Here is an 18007-nt window from a genome sequence, read left to right as displayed (position 1 = left end):
GCATCTGTGACTCAAAATATACCATTCTTGCCCCTTTCTGATCCTAGATATCCAGTAAGTGGCCAGATCTTGTGAATGTTCTTGTGATAATTCCATTATGGTCAGGCTTTCATCTTTTCTTATCTGCAAAAATATCCTAATTCAGAGAAATGGAATAGAGAGATTAGCTCCTCATAAATACTGTGGCCCTAATAACTTTCCTAAAGTAGAAGCACTATGACTCTGTTACCTTTGTTCAAACAAACCTTTCCATTCTAATTTTATATTGACTACAAAACAAATTCTAACCAACATCATGACATTTTAAAATCTAACTACAAATCCACTTCTGATGTATATACCATATACTCAAGCAAAATTCTCACATCCATCTGTAGGCATATGCTGGTTTTTTATATTCAAATTCAATCTGTCTTACCAGGCATATTTCAAAAGCTATTAATCTCACCAATGCTTTGCTCCTTGACCTAACCAGACATAATCTATTTTTCCCTAACTACCATCTTTACTTAGAACATATAGTGGCCTTGCTAACAACTTGATTTTGAATTTGTAGTCTCCAAAACTGTGGGAAAATAACTTTGTTATTTTAAGCCAACAAGTTTATGGCAAACTGTTATGGAAATTCTAAGAAATTAATATGTTACTCATCTACACTTTTTTGATACATGAACTATTCTGTATATTTTATAACACTATTTATGTACATGCTTTATACCCCTACTAGAAAAATAAAGTTTTAGCTGGGCGTGGTGGCGCACGCTTGTAATCCCCGCGCTTGGGAGGCGGAGACAGGAGGATCGCGCTGGTTCGGAGGCAGCCATGCTGGCTTAAAAGACCCTGTTTCCAAATAAAAAGTATAAAATAGGTCTGGGAGTGTAGCTCAGAGGTAGATGGGCTTCCAGGAACCCCAGTACCACAAAAAAAAAGAAAAAGGAAAAAGAAAAGAAAAGAAAGTTTTAGAGAGAGAGTTCATATTTAATGGATATATCCAATCCTGATAGAATCTCCCACAGTAAAATCATTAATTCATTATTCAACTATGTTTAATACTGGGAATGATCATTTAAGCCCTCATGAAACTTAAGTGTCCTAAGGGCATTAGATACTGAGTATACAAATAGTTACAAAATGACAAATCACATCCTATGAGAAGAGATGTGTATGCAGAGCAGCAATGAGTAGAGAAAAGCTACCATATTACCCATAGAATCCTTAGGACAGGATTCTCAGAAACAGTGTCATTTGGTTTGAGAATTAAAGGACAGGAAGAATCAGTCAGGTGGATGGGGCTAGGAGCATTGGAGGGGAGAAAGTTACAGATAGAAGCAATTTATACAGAGCCTTGTATTCAAACACAAAGCCTTGAATACATATTTCCTGTATTCAGGGAACTAAAGGATTCAGGGGAGAGGGTTTGTGGGATGTGGGCAAAGGGGCAGTGTGGCTAAAGGAGCAATAGGAGAAGCTTTCAGGGAATTTGAATTTTATACTTAATCCATGGGGAAAGATTATAGGGAATACTCAAGAAATAAAAAAGAAGCTGGGTGTGGTGGCGCATGTTTGTAATCCCAGCACTCTGGAGGCTGAGACTTGTGGTTCATCTACAGCCTCAGCTACTTAGCGAGGCCCTTCACAACTCAGTGAGACCCTGTTTCAAAAAATAAAAAGATTAAAAAATAGGATTGGGGGCATAGCTCGGAGGTAGAAGGCTCCTGGGTCCCATCTCCAATACCTAAAAAAAAAAAAAAAGAAAGAAAGAAATAAAAAAGAGAGACAGCTCAAGAATAGAACTATATCAAAATAATTACAAGGTCAGTAGTATGTACATTGCCGTAATATCTATTAGGTTTATTTTGAATCTTCATTAAAAGTTAACTTCTAAATTTGAGGAGGACTTGGACTTCTGAAATTGAGGTCTAGTAGTTCAGAACATATTGCCCATCTGCATAAACAGAGTAGATTTCAGACAACCTTCTAAGATGAGGTCAAGTTAATTTTATTTCCTTTATAGTTAATAATTATTAAATTTCTGTTGTTAATGGATCGTTTATTTTTGTTTACTTTTAATCGATTGTGTTAAGAGGAAGGAATGCATACTTAAATTTGTTTTTAGGCTGTATTTTTAACTCTTAAACCTTAATCTTATTTTTAATGTTGGTTTTTTTTTTAATCATGTACAATGGCCAGAGGCCTGGAGGCATAGGAAACCTTGAAAGTGAATAATTACTATCCTTTTTATTACTATATATGACATCACTGAATTTCCAGATTGAAGTACAATGCAGACTGTTTTATAGTATGATGCATTAATATCCTGGAATGCCACTAAGCCAGAATAGAGATATTGGTTTGTTTGCAAAGTGATGGAAATTATCCCCTTTTGCAATCAAAGAAGAAATAGAATAGAGGGGATACGAAAATTAAACCATAGAGGAGCAGGTTAAGCTCTAAAGATATGAGAATTTATCTACTGTAACACAATAAAAAGGCACTGGAATCTGAAGGTATTATAGCAGTAGAAATCCTTAGAAATTATTTATTCTAAACTGTTCATTTTGGAGATGAACAAAATTTGGCCTAGAACTCATATCCAAGGCAAAGAGTTAAACAGTTAACTGTATAGTCAATCATACAACTAAATAGTTAATAGACCAGTGGCAAGGCTAAGACTATAACCCCAGCCCTCAGCCTTATCACCACAGTCAAGCCACTTAATGAATGATAAAACTTCCACCACAACCCTCTCAAGGTCTTGGGTGGGAAAAGAAATATTAAGTACAGGAGATGAGTCGGCAAACAAACTTTAATTAATAAAAAAAAATCAGAACTAGCCGGGCGTGGTGGCGCACGCTTGTAATCCCCGCGCTTGGGAGGCAGAGACAGGAGGATCGCGCAGGTTCGAAGCCAACTGCGCGCGCTGGCTTAGGAGACCCTGGTTCGAAGCCAACTGCGCGCGCTGGCTTAGGAGACCCTGTTTCCAAAAATAAAATGTAAAAATAGGTCTGGGAGTGTAGCCCGGAGGTAGAAGGGCTTCCAGGAACCCCAGTACCACCAAAAAAAAAAAAAAATCAGAACAATATATATTAGTCACAATCTGTTTATTTAATGTACCAGATGCTTTATAAAAGTTGTCTCTAACCCTTGCTATCTACACTCAGCAATTGCTTGGCAAAGTAGGAATCATTTTCATTTTACAAGGAAGAACAGAGGCCCAGAAAGATTCAGTAGCATCCAAGATAAAAAAAAAAAAGCCAGTGAGTGTGTACTGCCCTAGACCTCACTGATTCAGCCTACTTGATGTTTTATTTTTTTTATCGATGGCACTTTATATCTTTAACTCATACAATCATAAGGGCATTGGTGTTTTAACATCCCAAACATGCAAAAACACTGGAAAAAAAAAAAAACTTAGGAAGATAAAGTTACATTTAGCAGATGCCCTTCTTGCATCAAGATCTTTACATTTGATTCTTAAATCAAGATAGATGATATAATCCTCAGTTTGGTTTTAGAAACTGAAGCTTAGAGAGATTAAATTGTTCCCATACATATTAGAAAAAGCCTGAGCTAGCACTGAAACATTGTTTTACCCCAAATATTCTTCCCTTCGTTCTACCCATCTCCAAGTCTGCTCTTCTGAATGCTAGGTAGCTTTTTCCTCATCCAGCAAAGTAAAATTGTAATACATACTCTTGTAGACCTCCAAAGAAGAGAGTGCACTGAGAAATTGCTTTAAAATCAAATGAGATTATCATAGCTGGAGATAAATATAATGTCCTTTATGTATGTGTTTCTTTCATTTAGAATTGAGGAGCTGGGAAAACTGGCTAAATCCATAGTATTAATCTTTCATCTCTGTATCATCTTGACTCACTGTGTGTCTGTGGCCAACAATCCAATTATATCACAGGTAATGGTGCCAGTAATCTAGATTATTTATAAAAACATCTTTGAAAAGTCAATGAGAAATAAAATAATTATATTTATTAGACAAATAAGGACCAATTTCAACATTTTGCATCAGAATTTGTTTTATAGTTTCCTTTTCAAGACTAACCTAATTTAAGCTTTATAGAATGATCAGAGGAAAATTTTATCATAGTTGATGACTTTACTGCTACTCTAAAATATAAAATTTGAAGCTGGGTGTGGTGGGCAGGCTTGTAATCCAGCATTTGGGAGGCTGAGACTAGAGGACATGGTATAAAAAATAAAAAAGAATAAAAAATAGGGCAGGGGGTATAGCTTGGAGGTTGAATGCCTATGGGTTCCATCCCCAGACTCGCAAAATACATACATATATATATATATATTTAAAACTTGGAAAATCCAAACATACTTATGAATTGCTAGCATTGTTTTTTAATGACTACAGAGGACTACATTAAAAGTGAAGTCCTTGGTTAAAACAAAACAAAACAAAACAAAACACAGGACCCAGAGAGAAACACACACACAAACACATACACAGAAACATTTGCTAATACCAGGTTCCACTGCAAACATCGTCCTGAATTGCTTTCCATTGTGTCTGTTAAGGGGTATTGCATTAAACACCCCCAATTTCTAAGGAGACCTTATTCTGTTGCTGATACACTTGAACAACTATCTTAGAACCAATTATCACTGTAAAATAATAAACTGAGTCTGGGAATGGGATATATGTCATCAGTATATATACCAATATTATGATAATTAGAAGCAATGATGCCTGCTAGGGTCCTGGAGTTATTGTCCTCCAAACACACACACACACACACACACACACACACACACACACACACACCACTGCATTTCTTGAGTTTGACTTCCAAGTTTGTGTCCATGAAAGCCTTTATCAGTCCATTCAGTCTTATAAAGTCACTCAGTTAAAATCACTTGTCCTAAAGCCGGGTATATTGGCACACGCTTGTAATCCCAGCATTTGGGAGGCTGAGACAGGAAGATTGCGGTTCGAGGACAGCCTCAGCTACTTGGTGAGGCCTTTTGCAACTCAGTGAAACCCTGCTTCAAAATAAAAATAAAATAAAAATAGGGCTGGGGATGTAGCTTGGAGATAAAATGCCCCTGGGTTCCATCCCCAGTACTGCAAAATAAATAAATAAATAGATAAATAAATAAATAAATAATAAATAAGAACCATTCATCCTGCTTAGTAGAAGGAACCTTGTTTTTGGATCAGCCTTGCTCTTTGAAATATGTTGCTAGTAGTCCTACATCAGAAAGTGTCTTGATATATTTTTTTAATTGCTTGGTCTTCTCAGGAGAAAAAAATGTTTTTAACAGCTTTATAATATTTTGTTAAAGATCTAATCCTGGTTCAATGTTTTGTTCTTTAACAATTTAACAATTTTTGAACACTAATAATAAAAAAGCTTGTGTAACAGGGAAGAGGCTTAACTCTTCAAGACTGATGAGACAGTAAATTTCCACAGAATTAGGCTCACATTCCTCAGGAGCAGTAAAGAGTGGGACACTTCAGGCTCAGCAGGCTGGCTGTAAATGCACTCCTTGAGCATCTCAAGGGCTGTGAAAGCACAACTGAGTCAACAGAGGAGAGAGGAGGCCATGCAGATGAGGTTCTTCCAGGGGGATATATAAGACAATGCATACACAATGAACATCAGTCTTTGCTTACTCTCAGATTCTCAGCGTTAGAAACCTCTTGTGATAATATGTCTTCAAAGATAAAGGAAAAGAAATTGATTCATGCAAGAAAGTTACTGAGTATTAGAAGATTTAAGTACTTGCCAAGGTCTGTTACTTTTTTGCAAATGTACTAACTTGACCATACAAAATTTTCTTAACTTCTGCTACAGTTGTGCTAAATTGTTCTTTGCTTACATAATTTGAATACTGTAGAACTTTATTACATAATCAATATCTGTACAACATTGTTATTTGTTATCATTGCTGTTATTACTTTCAGCATTCTGTTTTCCCCTCTAGTTAGGTCTGGTGGGAACAGCTCTGAACCTGTGTTATACATTTAATCCTATGTCTGTCTTACTCTCTTGTAGCACTGAAAATTACAGGGGGCCTAACTAGATGCTGCTTGCTCAATAAATTAGCTTAGATTCATCTTACCTAGAAAACTTGCCAGCAAAGTTTTATTCACAAGGCTTTTTAGGGGAGAGAAAAATAATTTGCTTGAAAACCTCTTGTTTTTTAATAAGGCCTGACTCTCTCAGGCTATGTGGGACTCACCGATAGACGACATAATAATATCACTGCAGTTACCCCTAGAGAGGTGGCAAGTATAATTAAAAGTAAAGAGTGGGGCTGACTATCTGGAGATATGACTCAGGCTTTGACAAGCAGTGTTGTCTTAAGATAATTTTTTGTATCTGTAGAGGACAATTTTTATATTGTATAGACATATTTATGTAAGAAGTCAACTGATATATATGAAGTACGTAGAGTTTTATGGAGTAAGGATAGTTCATAAATACCATGTATTGCACTGAAAGTATTAGTAGAAGTATAAATCCCTTTGAATTCTCAAGACAAAGGTGTTTTATCTGAACTCTTCATGATTTGGAATTAGTTTGTTTTTGAGTTGCCATATAGGGAAATACTCTTGCTGCTAAGGAACTGTTCACACATTGGAAACAATGACTCAGAATGAATTGCCAGTGATATATTACTTCTTTTAAAGATGTATTTTTAAAACATTTGTTACTATAAATTCTCTGAACAATTTCTCTCAAATTGAAAAAAATTATCACCTATGTTAGAAAGTGACTTTCTTGAGGGAAATAACTGGGAGCCCAATACTTACTTTCTTTTCCAGTCACTGATACTAGCAAAGGTCTTCAGTGTTTGCTAAGTAACCTGTGTAAACTTTTGTAAATTTTTAGTAAAACTGTCACTTATGTATGTGAAAAATACTAATCTCATTAATTTGAATGCATGCATACCATTATATATACACATTAGAAAGAATGAAATATATATATATATATCATTAGTACATATAGCTACTGATCTATAAAGATATCATAATTGATTAAGTGAAAAGAGCAAATTTTTAGGGTAATGAATATTTGTAAATAAATGTTTTATGTGTTTATATGAACATGAAGAAAGCTTGGAAAAATTCAGGCCATTCTTTACTTTGGTCATCTGACAATTGGGAACAAAAAATTACACAAGGAAAATTATGGTTTTTTTAAAGCAACTTTGATTGTTTTACTAACTATAATGAACATCTATTATTAAAGAACTTTAACAATAAAGAAATCTACTTTTACATTTATGTTTTGGTAAAGTGAGCTCAGAATAAAAACCAAAAGAGAAGTTTTAATTTCTATTGTCTCAACTTTCATAATAGAAAATAAAAGTATAAACTCTAGATTGATGTATTTATTCAATAGATGTTTTCAGAGCTCTTGGCCAGTGTTAGTTTTCATGTGAACATTAGGGGTGTGTGTGTGTGTGTGTGTGTGTGTGTGTGTGTGTGTGTTTAGCTGAGCTCTTTCATGATGAAGGATGATAGTTTTTTGATAAATAACCTATGCAAGAAAACTTCTGAAAAATTATTTTCTTGTAATCTTTCTCATCCACAAATTATATTCCTACTTATTTCTCCTCCCTTATTCTCACCCTTTCTCCAAGAGTGTTTACTAATCCTCTGCAGCCCAGGTCAATTAAGTTTTCTGCTCACTTCCAGTCACCTTGCTGGATCAGCCTTATTCTTTCCTTTTTGTTATAAATCTCATTGGATTTCCTGGATACTCCTACATCTCCCTTTCACTCCCATTCAGAAACAAAGAGGGATAAAAATGAACACTTCTGAAAGACAGATTGGATTAAGGACCGTACTTCCAACAGAAGACTCAAGGAGCTGAAGGGAAAGAGCCCAACACCTTGCTTTAAAATCAAGCATCCAAAGTTCCGTATTCAAATAAAGTGGAGCCAAAGAGATAGGTAGATCATCCTAATCATGATCTGTCAAGAGAGAACTATATAGTTTGAGGTACTATATCCCAGAATAGTCATATTCTAGATCCATCAAAGAGTGGTCTTGATAATGACACAGCCTATGTGGGTAGAGGACAGTAGTATAATGAATTAAATTAAAATGTAGGAAAACTGTAGTATAATAACCACAAGTGATAGTAGTAAACATATATACTTTGTTTCCATGTTACATCCATTTATGAGTGAAGAGAGAGGAGGGGAGACAGAAAGATGGATGGAAGAAGGGGTAAGAATAGGGTAATAAGAAACCTTAGAAGAGCAAATAAGGTGACCTAACTCAGGGTGATGAGGGGGAAGAGAAAATTTCCTAATATATATGATGTACATTCACAAACATATCGAAGTCAATTACTAACCTAAACATGAGAAGGATAGAGGGGGAGGGAATGTGCTGGGAAATGGGGAAGGGCTAAATGAGTTATGTGTAGATGTATACCTCCATCATTTTTTGCTTCATTAAGATGTATGATTTTAATGCATTAATAATAAAAAACTTTAAAAATAATATATTGAAGTTAAATAAGATTTATGTTTCTATAAGGATCTACCATGCAGCTAGACTCTACCATTCCTGACTAATTAAAGAAGACTATCTGGATAGGATCAATACACTGGTGTTTTTTTTTTTAACTTTCTCAATTATTTTAATGCACAGTCAGTTTTAGGAACCTCTGAACTAAAGGAAAATATCCTGAGTTAGAAATAGCTATATGTAAATAAGTAAAAATAACCTTACAAAGTAGTTAGGAGCTGGTCATGGTGATGTACACTTGTAATCCTAGTACTTGGGAGGCTGAGACAGGAAGATAGCAGGTTCATGGCCAGCCTCAGCTACTTAGTGAGGTCTTCCACAACTTAGTGAAACCCTGTTTCAAAATAAAGATTATTTAAAAAATAGGGCTGGGGGTATAACTCAGAGGTAGAATGCCTCTGTGTTTAACCCCCAGACTGAAAAAAAAGAGGTAATTTAATTAGGGCTTGGAACACATAGAGGTGAGGATATGAAAATTTAAAATCCCATTACAGTTATGAGAAGTTAACACCTATATTCTAAAGGATTGCTATAAAATGCAAACTACAACATAGACCATGAATATGGCCTGAGGAAGTTGGGTGAGAATAAGATAAGTAGGTATTATAGATACTGGAGATTATTGAGTCTTAGAAATATGAAGTTTCTTAATATAGTGTATTTTTGTTCTGTTTAAACATTTGTACTAGTTGAAGTTTATAAGTGAGATGTGATGTAAGTTATCTAAGTAAACATTCATTGCATATATAAAAGTGTGATTTGAGTATATTTAGTGGCCAGTTTGGTTTCTTATCTTCAGTAACAGTAATTATTATTATTATTATTATTATTATTATTATTATCATTATTATTTTGGTGGTACTTGGCATTCCTGGAAACCCTTCTACCTCTGGGCTACACTCCCAGACCTATTTTATACTTTTATTTGGAAACAGGGTCTCTTAAACCAGCAAGGCTGGCTTTGAACCTGCACAATCCTCCTGTCTCCACCTCCCAAGCGTGGGAATTACAAGCTTGTGCCACCACACCCCCACTTAGTAGTTATGTTTTTGATACCTTAACCCATCACCACTAGCTAGACAGTGAACAATCTATCCTAAAATCTCCCTCCTTCAATTATTCAACTAGAGCTGAAGGGCTAATCAAGCATTAAAATACTACACAATAGTAGCAGTTTATAAAGAAAAAAACTCAGCAAAAAGATCAAGTACATCACAAACTTCAGGTGAAATATAGTCATTGTGTCTTTATAAGAGATACCACTGTTAAAATTAATTTACTGAGTCAAAAAAAGGGAAAATCCCAATAATTTACTTACTTTATTTTTCTCTTTTCATTTGTCTCCCTTCCTCTTCCTATTTTTTCCTCTTTCTTTTCAAGGAACTTTGGAAAATATATAAAAGAATGGAATAGAAATTGATAATAACCACAAATAAATAAACACTATTAATATTTTATGTGAGTTTTTAATCTTCATTTTCAATTTAAATTATATAAGCATTTTCTTGTCTCATTAAAACCTCTTTATAATCATGATTAATTTTTTGAATCACGTCCTATTGTTTGGTATCTTTCTAGCTAGAATTTCTGTTCTCAACAAACTACTTGGACATAGGAGCTTTGTAACATAAACATGAATGAATACTCTTTCCTGCATAAGTCTCCTAACCTGACCTGAGGTGCAAGAAAGAGAGAGAAGAGGCCCTACATATTTGGGCCAGCTTGTCATGAACTGACACTTACTGATGTCATCCATCCCCTTGGAGTTAAGAGAAACACACAATTGTGATATATTCTAATAGACTTTCCCACAACTCTAAAGGGTTCCCTCTGAGTCTGTGGTCTCTTAATGGAAGGAGATGATAGCTGGCTGTCTAGCAGTGCCAAATGAATCCAGCCCATCCAAGATAGGACGCATTCCTCCTTCCAAATTAATAAAGGATAGAAGGTGGGGAAGGGTGGTTGATGAAGATGAAGAAATATGAAGAAAATATTAAATTTAGTTTGACACCTCAACCCTTTCCTTACATTGCATTTCTTGGCTAGTTTCTCTTTCTCTGTCTAGAGTTCCTCCTATGACCCATTTTCTCCCTAACTTCTGCATACTAAGGAGAGCATCCGATTTTTTACTTTTGTGACTGACTAATCTCACTTAGCATAATGTTCTCCAGTTCCATCTCTTTCCCTGAAATTATGTGCTTTTGTTCTTCTTCATGACTGAGTAAAACTCCATTGTGTACATATACTATAGATTTGTAATCCATTCATCTGTTGTGGTCATCTTGGCTGGTTCCAAGTTTGGCAGTTGTGAATTTTGTGGCTATGAACACAGATACATGTGCATTATTTTGGTATTTTAGTTTCCATTCTCTTGGGTAGATACTCAGAAGTGGTATGGCTAGTTAAGGTAGATTTGTTTCCATTCTTCTGAGGATCCTCCATACTGTTTTCCAAAGTAGTTACACTAATTTGCAATCCCACCAACAATATACTAGAGTTCCCATTTCTTTACATCTTCTCCAACATTTGTTGTTGTTTTTGATGATTGCCATTCTAAATGAAATTAGGTGAAATCTTTGTAGAGTTTTTTTTCTTTTTTTTTTTTACCTCCTTTCTTAGGTTTATTCCTAAATATTTTTGTGGGATATACTGAGTGGAAATATTTTCTAAATTTTTTTTCAGTTAATTTATGGTTGGCATTCAGGAAAACTTCTGATATTTTAAGATTGATTTTGGCCGGGCATTGTGGTGCACGCTTGTAATCCCAGTATTTGGGAGGCTGAGACTGAAGGATCACGGTTCTCAGACAGCCTCAGCTACTTATTGAGGCCCTCCGTAACTTAGTGAGACCCTGTCCCAAAATAAAAAATAAAAAATAGGACAGGGGGTATAGCTTGGAGGTGTAATGCCCCTGGGTTCCATAGCCAGACCTGCAAAAAATAAATAAATAAATAAATAAAATAAGATTGATTTTGTATCCAGACACTTTGCTGAATTTGTTGATCAGTTCTATAAGCTTTTTGGTTGAGTTTGTTGGGTCTTATAAATATAGTATCATGTCATGCAAAATGGGATAGTTTTAGTTCATCTTTTTCCTACTTTCCTTTGATTTCTTTCTCCTGCCTTATTTCTCTGGTGAGAATCTCAAGTATTATATTGAAAAAAGTAATTATAATGGACATCTTTATCTTGTTCCTGTTTTTAAAGAAGAACTCTTTAAATTTATTTTTTCTGTTTAGTATATTGACTGTGGAGTTGTTATATATTACATTTATGATGTTGAGGTATGTTTCTTCTACTAAGATTCGCTACAGTGCTTTCAGCATGAATGGGTGTTGGATTTCCTCAAGTGCTTTTTCAGAGGGTATTGAAATAATCATGTGATTTGTCTTTCTTTTTTTATGTGGTAAATTATATGCATTATTTTTTATATGTTGAACCAGATTTTTATCCCTGGGATGACTCCAACTTGGTCATACTGTATGATTTTCTTGATATGGTTTTGAATGAATGTTGCTAGTATTTTGTTTAGCAGTTTTGTGTCTAAGTTCATCAACAATATAGGCATATACTATTTATTTCTTCAGCTATCTTTGTTTGGTTTGGGAATTAATGTAAGGTTGGCTTCATAGTATGTATCTTGGAGGGTCCCATTTCTTTCAATTTTATGGGATAAATTGAGTACTGGGATTAGCTCCTCTATAAAGGTCTTTTGAAATTCACTTGGAAAACCATCTGATCCTGGCACAGTTTGATGGTAGGCTCCTTTATTGCTGCTCTAATCTCTTTGGTTGCTATTGATTAGTCAGGGTAAATTTTCTATACTTTCAAGGTTGATTTCAATGAGGTGAATGGAAGGGAGGAAGAGTGAAATATACTATATGATGTACATTCACAAACATATCAAAGTTAATCAGTAATCCAAATATAAGAAAAGAATAAGGGGGAGGGAATGCGGTAGAACTGGGGAAGGGCTAAATTAGTGATGTGTGCATATATGCCTCTACCATCTTGTACTCCATTAAGATGTATGCATCAATAAAAATAAAAATTTAAAAATTTTTCTATATTTTCTTGACTCAGTTTTGGAAGGTTGTATGTAGAAATTTGTCAATTTCTTTTAGATTTTTCATTTTGTTGGAATAGAGTTTTTCAAAGTAGTTTCAGATAATTCTCTGGATTTTTATGATGCCGGTAATACCTCATTTTTCATCTTTTATTATAGTAGTTTGAATTGATTCTCTATTTCTTTTTGTTAGGTTGGCTGGTGGTTTATCTGTCTTGCTTATTTTTTCATGAAATCTGCTTTTGGTTTTGATTTTCTGTATTTTTGTTGATATTTTTTATTCTTTATTGATTTTTGCTCTGATTTTAATAATTTTCTGTCTTATACTGGCTTTGGGGTTAGACTTTTCCTATTTTTCAAGGGCTTTGGGGTGTGGTATTAGATTATTTATTTGGTGATTTTCTGTTATTCTTAAGTGAGCACTCAGTGCTATGAATTTTCCTCTTAATACTGGCTTCAAGGTGTCCCAGAGGTTTTTTATGTTATATTTTTATTTTTTTATTTCTATGATTTTCTTAATTTCACCTGACCTCTTCTATGACCCATTTTTTGTTCAGCAGTGTGGTACTTGGTATCCATGTGTTTATATGGTTACTCTGGGTCTTCTTATAGTTGACTTCTAGTTCATTCCATTGTGGTCTGAAAAGACACAAGGGATTGTGTCACATTTTTAAAAATTTGCTAGTGCTCACTTTGAAGCTCAGGATATAGGCCTTCTATTTTGGAGAAAGTTCCTTGAGCAGCTGAGAAAAATGTGAACTCAAGTGTAGTTGGGTGGAATATTCTGTATTTGTCTAATAGGTCCATTTGTTTTATGATGTTCTTTAGTTATGAGGCATCTCTACTGACTTTTTGTCTAGAAGATTAGTCCACTGGTGTGAGAGGAGTGTTGAAGTCTCCTAGTATTATTGTACTGAGATCTATGTGTGACTTAATATCATGAACAGTTTGTTTTATGAAAGTGGGTATACCTATGATTGGAGCATAAATGTTGACTATCGTTTTTTTTTTTTTTTTCTTTTGATGGATTGTACCTTTTAGCCATAAAAAAATGACCTGTTTGCCGGGCGTGGTGGCGCACACTTGTAATCCCCGCGCTTGGGAGGCTGAGACAGAAGGATTGCACGGGTTCAAAGCCAGCCTCAGCTACTTAGTGAGGCTCTCAGCAACTTAGTGAGACCCTGTTTCCAAATAAAATATAAAAAAAGGTCTGGGAGTATAGCCCAGAGGTAGAAAGCCTCTGGATTCCACCTATTTTGTCTCTTCTGTACATTTAGGTATCTGAGCTCTCCACAGTGCTTGTTTGAATGCCTCTGTCTCTTCAGGAGGTAGGTGTCATTGGGAATGAACCCTGTATAGTGAGGGGCTCTGCACTTTCCACAGGCCTTTGGCCTGTGCTTTCTCTGACTACACTCATGGCAGGTGTCCAGTGTCATCATGGGTGGCAGGTGTTCATTTAATCATGGGTGATCTCTGGAGACCCTGTGTTATTACTGCACCCTAAGCACTATGGGCCTCTCTCATACCTCTGCTGTGTTCAGCAGTAGCCTCCAATCAAATCTCCTAAGCAGTGGGCCACAGAGTTTGAGACCCCCTGAGTGCTGGGAAGTCTCCTGCTGAGACGCAGAGTTAACTTACTGTTCAGTGCCACTCTGGGTCTCTGGAGGGGGAAGTGGGTTGCATGCCGCTGCCTCAGGTTCTGGCCATTTAAGATGCTGAAGATTTCCAGCCGCTTACTTCATATCAAGTCCTTGGCTTCTTTGTCAGAGGTGTCTAAAGAGCCACAGTGCTAGCAGTCTGGGCTTGGAGCAGACTGGCCAAGATGGCCAGCTCTGAGTTTCTTGAGTTCTCTGTGTATTCTAGAGATTAGTCTTCTATTAGAGGAATAGTTGGCAAACATTTTCTCCCATTCTGTGGGCCCTCTTTTGAGAATCTTGATAGTTCTTTGCTGTCAGGAGCTCTTCAGTTTAATGGAGTCCCAGATATTGATCTGCCTGTTAGTTTCCTGTGTCTTTGGGGTCTTGTTGAGAAAGATTTTACCTGTGCCTATGTGTTGGTGGGGCTGCAAATTAGTGCAACCACTTTGGAAAATATGGAGGATCATCAGAAGAATTGCACCGAACCTACCGTACGATCCAGCAATACCACTTCTAAGTATCTACCCAAAAGAATGGAAACCAAAGTACCAAACTAATGCATGTGTATTTATGTTCATTCCTGCACAATTCACAATTGCCAAACTATGGAACCAGCCAAGATGTCCATCATCAGATGAATAAATTACAAAACTTGGGATATATACACAATGGAATTATACTCAGCTGTAAAGAAGAACAAAATTATGTCACTTGAGGGGAAGTGGATGGAACTGGAGAATAGTATGCTAAGTGAGATTAATCACAAAAAGTAAGAAATTGGATACTCTCCCTAATATATGGAATCTAGGGGGGAAATGGATCATAGGAGGAACTCTAGAAGATGAAGAAGAAACCTTAGAGGAGCAAATAAGGCAACCTAACTGAGGGGGATGAGAGGGGGAAGAGGGAAATTCTCTAATGTTCATGGTGTATATTCACAAACATGTCAATCACTAAGCCAAATATGAGAAGGAGGGAAGGGGAAAGTGGAGTGGGAATTTAGAAGGGGCTAAAAAATGAGTGATGAGTGCATGTATTCCTCTACCATCTTGTACTCCATTAAAAAGTATGACTATAATGCACCATTAAAAGTTTTTTTTAATAAGAAAGATTAAAAAGTTACAGGCATAGATGTTGGTGAAGCTTGCACAACAGTATGAATGTACTTAATACTACTGAGCTACACATCTAAAAATGGTTAAGCTGAAAAGTTCTAAGTTGTTTTTTAACCACAGTAAAAGAAATGGAATGTGTATTTGAAAACTTTTATGAGATCTCTTGTTCAAAAAAATTAGAGCTTTATGGAATATAATAATAAAAAATAATTTACCTTAAGTAATAGTCTTTGCCTCACTTTTGATGCATGTTATAAGAAAATTCAAACACTGAATTTATCCTTGATTCACAAGTAGTAATGACAAACTGTGACAAACTTCAAGATACTTTATTTATTTATTTATTTATTTATTTATTTATTTATTTTTGGCTGGTATTTGGGGTGGAACCCAGGGGCTTTCTACCTCTGGGCTATACTCCAAGACCTGTTTTATACTTATTTGGAAACAGGGTCTCACTACGTTGCTGAGACCCTCACTAAGTAGCTGAGGCTAGCTTTGAACCTGTGTGATCCTCCTGTCTCAGCCTCCCAAGTGCTGGGATGACAAGCGAGCGCCACCATGCCCAGCTCAAGATACTCTATTTAAATAAGCATAGAACTATTGTAAAGTTTGTGGCTAAGTAGAGTTTTTATTTTGGGCAACTAATGGCAAATATAGACTGCAGAGTTTTCTCTAATCACTACTATTACTTGTTAAATTATCTTCTTTGTAGAAAAAGCTATGGGTTTATTGATGCTCATATTTTTTATAATTTAGTATGTAATCAGTAGATTTTTCCCCTAATGGTGTTAAATATTTTTATTAGCTTTTATAAATTTCTTGGTATACAGTTCTATGAATTTCAACACATGTATAAATTTACGTAACCACCACCAGATCAGATTGCAAACATGGTCCCTTCACCCCAAAGAATTCCAAGGTATTCCCCCTTCCACAACTAGCCCTAGACAACCTTAGATCTCTATCAGTTTAGCTTATCCCTCAGAAGATTGTCATATAAATGGAATATTATAGTATGTTAGTATTTTAGACTTTTATTTTACTCATAACGATACATTTAAAACTCATCTAAATCATTGCATGTGTCAGTGATTTTTTTTATTGCTGAGTAGCACTTATGTATATGGATATTCCATAGTTTATACTAATTTTCCCATTGGAAGACATGTAAGTTTTATTTTTTTCAATTTGGGGCAATAATGAGTAGAATTGCTATAAACATTTCCAAGTATGTTTTGAATAAATTTCACTTCTCTAGGATTAATCTTCAAGGGTTGGATGCTATATTGCCAGACCGCTTTGTAGAGTGGATGTACCATTTTGCACTTCCACCAGCAAAAAATTCCAATTGTTCCATATCTTTTTAACCACTCTATATTGTCTGTATTTTAAAATTTTAGTCATTGTAATAGGTGTATAATGGAATTTGTTTTCTTTTCGTTCAGCCTATAGAAGCTGATATGGTTTGGGGGCCATAATCTTACCTGACTTTCATTTTTAGAACTATTCTATGTTTCTGTACTACTTTCCGTAGGCAAAAAATGGGATCTATTATTATTAAATTTCTGATACTATTACTCTTCCCTCTACCCTTCTCAGTATTGCCTCTTTCCCTATGATAGTACATTAATTTATCATCATTTTAAAACCTTATTTCTTGAAAACCTAAAATATTACTTGTAGTGTCTAAATTCTTATGTAGCTTAATGGAGAGTATGTACCTATATGAATGCTAAATATCAGGTATAAAAATAATGTGTTTATTGAATACAGAGTGCATGCTTGTTGAACACTTGTAATATCTTAGTCAGTTAGGTGAAAAATACATACTACAACAGAAAAGCACAACCTAAAAATATTAAATTATAGTTCTCTTTGCATTTATAATGTTGAGGCAAATTATACTGAGCATATGGAAGCTGAAATAAAATTCTTTGAGATAAGCACATCACATGTTGAATGGGTCTTAGTCTCCAGTTTAAAATGATAGTGTTGGGCAAATGAAAGCACACTTGTAGTGAACACATATTTTCTTCCCAAGGAATGTCCCATCCCTGGGTGTTAGAATGCCTCCATCACAGGAATGTCACTGCCCCACTTCTGCCATTCTATAGATTACGAGCTCAAGCAAGTTACCACTTGTGTTTTTTCTTAATTCTTAAAGTTAGAACATTGGTCTAAATGATCTCTACAATTCCTTCCAAGTAAAAAATGAAAGACTCACTTTGCCTTCCAGGATTTACCTCTAGCCACCAATGATAGAAAGCATGGTAGCAGTATTATAACAAATATTTGACTGTATCATAGTGTGACATGCTTATCTGATTGGTTTATTATCCTCTTACCACAAGAAAATGTCTGTACCCAGACCTAGAGGCATGCTTTCATCTTACTCAATTGTTCAGAAGCACTTCCCATGTCATCTACTCTGTTTTGTAATGTCATCCCTGACTTCTGTGACTCCCTGGTTTTCTTCCTACCATACTGACTTGTCTGTCTCTTTTGTTAGCACCTCTTCTTCTGTTCCATTATACTCCCTTGAAGTTCTCATTTAACCCAGTAGTTTTATTTCTTTGCTTTCTTTTTAAAATTTTTTTATTTTTTGGCAGTACCAGGGTTGGAACCTAGGGGCATTTTGTTTCCAAGCTATGCCCCAGCCCTATTTTTT

Source organism: Muscardinus avellanarius (genome assembly GCF_963383645.1).
Source record: "Muscardinus avellanarius genome assembly, chromosome: 5".
Lineage (NCBI taxonomy): Eukaryota > Metazoa > Chordata > Mammalia > Rodentia > Gliridae > Muscardinus > Muscardinus avellanarius.
Note: the sequence above shows the minus strand (reverse complement) of the source record.